The sequence below is a fragment of the Salmo salar genome, chromosome 07, assembly GCF_965601325.2.
Source record: "Salmo salar chromosome 07, fSalSal1, whole genome shotgun sequence".
NCBI lineage: Eukaryota > Metazoa > Chordata > Actinopteri > Salmoniformes > Salmonidae > Salmo > Salmo salar.
The window spans coordinates 2,730,001-2,737,500 of record NC_138297.1 but is presented as its reverse complement, the minus strand read 5'-3'; positions in this window follow the sequence as shown (position 1 = coordinate 2,737,500).

Here is a 7,500-nt window from a genome sequence, read left to right as displayed (position 1 = left end):
GAGCTCAGAGAGCTGGAGAGAGACATGGTGGAGCTCAGAGAGCTGGAGAGAGACATGGTGGAGCTCAGAGAGCTGGAGAGAGACATGGTGGAGCTCAGACAGCTGGAGAGAGACATGGTGGAGCTCAGAGAGCTGGAGAGAGACATGGTGGAGCTCAGAGAGCTGGAGAGAGACATGGTGGAGCTCAGAGAGCTGGAGAGAGACATGGTGGAGCTCAGAGAGCTGGAGAGAGAGACATGGTGGAGCTCAGAGAGCTGGAGAGAGACATGGTGGAGCTCAGAGAGCTGGAGAGAGACATGGTGGAGCTCAGAGAGCTGGAGAGAGACATGATGGAGCTCAGAGAGCTGGAGAGAGAGACATGGTGGAGCTCAGAGAGCTGGAGAGAGACACATGGTGGAGCTCAGAGAGCTGGAGAGAGACATGGTGGAGCTCAGAGAGCTGGAGAGAGACATGGTGGAGCTCAGAGAGCTGGAGAGAGACATGGTGGAGCTCAGAGAGCTGGAGAGAGACATGGTGGAGCTCAGAGAGCTGGAGAGAGAGACATGGTGGAGCTCAGAGAGCTGGAGAGAGACATGGTGGAGCTCAGAGAGCTAAAGAGAGACATGGTGGAGCTCAGAGAGATGGAGAGAGACATGGTGGAGCTCAGAGAGCTGGAGAGAGAGACATGGTGGAACTCAGAGAGCTGGAGAGAGACATGGTGGAGCTCAGAGAGCTGGAGAGAGACATGGTGGAGCTCAGAGAGCTGGAGAGAGACATGGTGGAGCTCAGAGAGCTGGAGAGAGACATGGTGGAGCTCAGAGAGCTGGAGAGAGACGTGGTGGAGCTCAGAGAGCTGGAGAGAGACATGGTGGAGCTCAGAGAGCTGGAGAGAGACATGGTGGAGCTCAGAGAGCTGGAGAGAGAGACATGGTGGAGCTCAGAGAGCTGGAGAGAGAGACATGGTGGAGCTCAGAGAGCTGGAGAGAGACATGGTGGAGCTCAGAGAGCTAAAGAGAGACATGGTGGAGCTCAGAGAGCTGGAGAGAGAGACATGGTGGAGCTCAGAGAGCTGGAGAGAGACATGGTGGAGCTCAGAGAGCTGGAGAGAGAGACATGGTGGAGCTCAGAGAGCTGGAGAGAGACATGGTGGAGCTCAGAGAGCTGGAGAGAGACATGGTGGAGCTCAGAGAGCTGGAGAGAGAGACATGGTGGAGCTCAGAGAGCTGGAGAGAGACATGGTGGAGCTCAGAGAGCTGGAGAGAGACATGGTGGAGCTCAGAGAGCTGGAGAGAGAGACATGGTGGAGCTCAGAGAGCTGGAGAGAGACATGGTGGATCTCAGAGAGCTGGAGAGAGACATGGTGGAGCTCAGAGAGCTGGAGAGAGACATGGTGGAGCTCAGAGAGCTGGAGAGAGACATGGTGGAGCTCAGAGAGCTGGAGAGAGACATGGTGGAGCTCAGAGAGCTGGAGAGAGACATGGTGGAGCTCAGAGAGCTGGAGAGAGACATGGTGGAACTCAGAGAGCTGGAGAGAGACATGGTGGAGCTCAGAGAGCTGGAGAGAGACATGGTGGAGCTCAGAGAGCTGGAGAGAGACATGGTGGAGCTCAGAGAGCTGGAGAGAGACATGGTGGAGCTCAGAGAGCTGGAGAGAGATGGTGGAGCTCAGAGAGCTGGAGAGAGTCATGGTGGAGCTCAGAGAGCTGGAGAGAGACATGGTGGAGCTCAGAGAGCTGGAGAGAGACATGGTGGAGCTCAGAGAGCTGGAGAGAGACATGGTGGAGCTCAGAGAGCTGGAGAGAGACATGGTGGAGCTCAGAGAGCTGGAGAGAGACATGGTGGAGCTCAGAGAGCTGGAGAGAGACGTGGTGGAGCTCAGAGAGCTGGAGAGAGACATGGTGGAGCTCAGAGAGAGACATGGTGGAGCTCAGAGAGCTGGAGAGAGACATGGTGGAGCTCAGAGAGCTGGAGAGAGACATGATGGAGCTCAGAGAGCTGGAGAGAGACATGGTGGAGCTCAGAGAGCTGGAGAGAGACATGGTGGAGCTCAGAGAGCTGGAGAGAGACATGGTGGAGCTCAGAGAGCTGGAGAGAGACATGGTGGAGCTCAGAGAGCTGGAGAGAGACATGGTGGAGCTCAGAGAGCAACAAGATCAGGAGGGCTGAATGTGGAGATGGATGGCTGTCTGAGAGAGCTGGCTGCTCTACAGACTGAGGTGAGATGGATGGCTGTCTGAGAGAGCTGGCTGCTCTACAGACTGAGGTGAGATGGATGGCTGTCTATGAGAGATGGCTGCTCTACAGACTGAGGTGAGATGGATGGCTGTCTGAGAGAGATGGCTGCTCTACAGACTGAGGTGAGATGGATGGCTGTCTGAGAGAGATGGCTGCTCTACAGACTGAGGTGAGATGGATGGCTGTCTGAGAGAGATGGCTGCTCTACAGACTGAGGTGAGATGGATGGCTGTCTGAGAGAGATGGCTGCTCTACAGACTGAGGTGAGATGGATGGCTGTCTGAGAGAGCTGGCTGCTCTACAGACTGAGGTGAGATGGATGGCTGTCTATGAGAGATGGCTGCTCTACAGACTGAGGTGAGATGGATGGCTGTCTGAGAGAGATGGCTGCTCTACAGACTGAGGTGAGATGGATGGCTGTCTGAGAGAGATGGCTGCTCTACAGACTGAGGTGAGATGGATGGCTGTCTGAGAGAGATGGCTGCTCTACAGACTGAGGTGAGATGGATGGCTGTCTGAGAGAGATGGCTGCTCTACAGACTGAGGTGAGATGGATGGCTGTCTGAGAGAGATGGCTGCTCTACAGACTGAGGTGAGATGGATGGCTGTCTGAGAGAGATGGCTGCTCTACAGACTGAGGTGAGATGGATGGCTGTCTGAGAGAGATGGCTGCTCTACGGAATGAGGTGAGAGAACTTAGAGGTACACATGGCACTAAATGAGAGAAGCCAGCAGAACAGCCCACCTCAGACCCAGACCTCAACCTCATCACCACAATGGGACAGAACAACACAGGACCCACCAACCCAACAGAACCCAACAGGACCCACCGACCCAACAGAACAACACAGGACCCACCAACCCAACAGAACCCAACAGGACCTACCAACCCAACAGAACAACACAGGACCCACCGACCCAACAGAACAACACAGGACCCACCAACCCAACAGAACAACACAGGACCCACCGACCCAACAGAACAACACAGAACCCACCGACCCAACAGAACAACACAGGACCCACCAACCCAACAGAACAACACAGGACCCACCAACCCAACAGAACAACACAGAACCCACCGACCCAACAGAACAACAGACCCAACAGAACAACACAGGACCCACCGACCCAACAGACCAACACAGGACCCACCGACCCAACAGAACCCAACAGGACCCACCAACCCAACAGAACAACACAGGACCCACCAACCCAACAGAACAACACAGGACCCACCGACCCAACAGACCAACACAGGACCCACCGACCCAACAGACCAACACAGGACCCACCGACCCAACAGACCAACACAGGACCCACCAACCCAACAGAACAACACAGGACCCACCAACCCAACAGACCAACACAGGACCCACCAACCCAACAGACCAACACAGGACCCACCAACCCAACAGACCAACACAGGACCCACCAACCCAACAGACCAACACAGGACCTACCAACCCAACAGAACAACACAGGACCCACCAACCCAACAGAACAACACAGGACCCACCAACCCAACAGAACAACACAGGACCCACCAACCCAACAGAACAACACAGGACCCACCAACCCAACAGAACAACACAGGACCCACCGACCCAACAGAACAACACAGGACCCACCGACCCAACAGAACAACACAGGACCCACCGACCCAACAGAACAACACAGGACCCACCAACCCAACAGAACAACACAGGACCCACCGACCCAACAGACCAACACAGGACCCACCGACCCAACAGAACAACACAGGACCCACCGACCCAACAGAACAACACAGGACCCACCGACCCAACAGAACAACACAGAACCCACCAACCCAACAGAACAACACAGGACCCACCGACCCAACAGAACAACACAGGACCCACCAACCCAACAGAACAACACAGGACCCACCAACCCAACAGACCAACACAGGACCCACCGACCCAACAGGGGACAGAAGGAGCAACGGACCCCCCGCCCCGGACCAGCGAGACTCCACACCAGGAGGACCTACACCCTCCCAGACCAGCGAGACTCCACACCAAGAGGACCTACACCCTCCCAGACCAGCGAGACTCCACACCAAGAGGACCTACACCCTCCCAGACCAGCGAGACTCCACACCAGGAGGACCTACACCCAGACCAGCGAGACTCCACACCAGGAGGACCTACACCCAGACCAGCGAGACTCCACACCAGGAGGACCTACACCCTCCCAGACCAGCGAGACTCCACACCAAGAGGACCTACACCCTCCCAGACCAGCGAGACTCCACACCAAGAGGACCTACACCCTCCCAGACCAGCGAGACTCCACACCAGGAGGACCTACACCCAGACCAGCGAGACTCCACACCAGGAGGACCTACACCCAGACCAGCGAGACTCCACACCAGGAGGACCTACACCCTCCCAGACCAGCGAGACTCCACACCAAGAGGACCTACACCCTCCCAGACCAGCGAGACTCCACACCAAGAGGACCTACACCCAGACCAGCGAGACTCCACACCAGGAGGACCTACACCCAGACCACAGCTAATCCAGTCACACCCCAACCAGTTGAGACCACCCCAATCTTTATTTTTACTATAGTGAAGACATCAAAACTATAAAAAAAAACACACATGGCGTCATGTTGTAACAAATCGTGGCATTCTCTCAACCAGCTTCATGAGGTAGTCACCTGGAATGCATTTCAATTAACAGGTGTGCCTTGTTAAAAGTTAATTTGTGGAATTTCTTTCCTTCTTAACATCTCTGGGGTATGTGGGATGCTACCGTCCCACCTGCGGGACACACTATTCAACAGCCAGTGAAATATCAGGGCGCCAACTTCAAAACAACAAAAATCTCATAATTCAAATCTCTCAAACATACAACAATTATATCCCATTTTAAAGATACACTTCTCGTTAATCCAACCACACTGTCCGATTTCAAAAAGGCTTTACGGCGAAAGCATAACATTAGATTATGTTAGGACAGTGCCGAGTCAAGAAAAACCACACAGCCATCTTCCAAGCAAGGAGAGCCGTCACAAAAACCAGAAATACAGCTAAAATTAATCACTAACCTTTGATGATCTTCATCATATGGCACTCATAGGACTTCATGTTACACAATACATGTATGTTTTGCTCGATAAAGTTCATATTTATATCCAATAACCCCATTTTACATTGGCGTGTAATGTTCAGAAATGTTTTGCCTCCAAAAACTTCTGGTAAATGAGCACATCAATTTACAGAAATACTCATCATAAACGTTGATAAAATATACAACTGTTATTCAAAGAATTATAGATACACTTCTCCTTAATGCAACCGCTGTGTCAGATTTCAAAACAGCTTTACGGCGAAAGCACACTTTGCAATAATCTGAGTACGGCGCTCAGACACCAAAAGAAGCCATACAGATACCCGCCATTTTGGAGTCAACAGAAGTCACAAATAACATTATAAATATTCACTTACCTTTGATGATCTTCATCGAAATGCACTCCCAGGAATCCCAGTTCCAGAATAAATGTTTGTTTTGTTCGATAAAGTTCATCTTTATGTCCAAATACCTCCATTTTGTTGGCGCGTTCAGTGGAGTAATCCAAATGCACTGTGCTCGCGCAGTATGTTCAGACGAAAAATCCAAAAAAGTTATATTGCAGTTCGTGGAAACATGTCAAACGATGTATAGAATCAATCTTTAGGATGTTTTTTATCATAAATCTTCCATATTATTCCAACCGGACGATTCCTTTGTCTTCAAAAATGAAAATGAACACGCCTAACTCTCACGGGAGTGCGCGAGATTCAGCTCATGTCATTTTCTCAGTCTTCTGACTCCAGGAGTTCTTATTCTCTCCCCAGTAACAGTAGTAGCATGAAACAACGTTCTAAAGACTGTTGACATCTAGTGGAAGCCTTAGGAAGTACAATATGACCCCACAGATACTGTGTATTTGTATTAGATAGGCAATTACTTTAAAAACTACAAACCTCAGATTTCCACACTTCCTGGTTGGATTTTTTTCTCAGGATTTTGCCTGCCATATGAGTTCTGTTATACTCACAGACATCGTTAAAACCGTTTTAGAAACTTCAGAGTGTTTTCTATCCTGTTGGGGCTAGGGGGCAGTATTCGACACGGCCGGATAAAAAACGTACCCGATTTAATCTGGTTACTACTCCTGCCCAGTAACTAGAATATGCATATAATTATTGGCTTTGGATAGAAAACACCCTAAAGTTTCTAAAACTGTTTGAATGGTGTCTGTGAGTATAACAGAACTCATATGGCAGGCAAAAACCTGAGAAGATTCCAAACAGGAAGCGCCCTCTCTGACAAGTTGTTGTTCATCTTGGCTCTTTTTATTGAAGACTGAGGATCTTTGCCGTAACGTGACACTTCCTACGGCTCCCATAGGCTCTCAGAACCCGGGAAAAAGCTGAATGATATCGAGGCAGGCTCTGGCTGAAACACATTATCGCGTTTGGATAGTGGCTGGTCAGAGTACTCTGAGACTCACGCTCGTGCACGAGGGCACAAGATGTATTTATTTTCTCTCTCTTTGTACGTACGTACGGCTTTCCCGGTCGGAATAGTATCGCTTTTTTACGAGAAAAATGGCATAAAAATTGATTTTAAACAGCGGTTGACATGCTTCGAAGTACGGTAATGGAATATTTAGATTTTTTTTGTCACGAAATGCGCCATGCTCGCCACCCTTATTAACCCTTTCGGATAGTGTCTTGAACGCACGAACAAAACGCCGCTGTTTGGATATAACAATGGATTATTTGGGACCAAACCAACATTTGTTATTGAAGTAGCAGTCCTGGGAGTGCATTCTGACGAAGAACAGCAAAGGTAATCAAACTTTTCTAATAATAAATCGGAGTTTGGTGAAGGGGTGTCTAAATAGCTAGCCCTGTGATGCCGGGCTATCTACTGAGAATATTGCAAAATGTGCTTTCACCGAAAAGCTATTTTAAAATCGGACATATCGAGTGCATAGAGGAGTTCTGTATCTATAATTCTTAAAATAATTGTTATGTTTTTTGTGAACGTTTATTGTGAGTAATTTAGTAAATTCACCGGCAGTGTTCGATGGGAATGCTAGTCACATGCTAATGTAAAAAGCTGGTTTTTGATATAAATATGAACTTGATTGAACAAAACATGCATGTATTGTATAACATAATGTCCTAGGGTTGTCATCTGATGAAGATCATCAAAGGTTAGTGCTGCATTTAGCTGTGGTTTGGGTTTATGTGACATTATATGC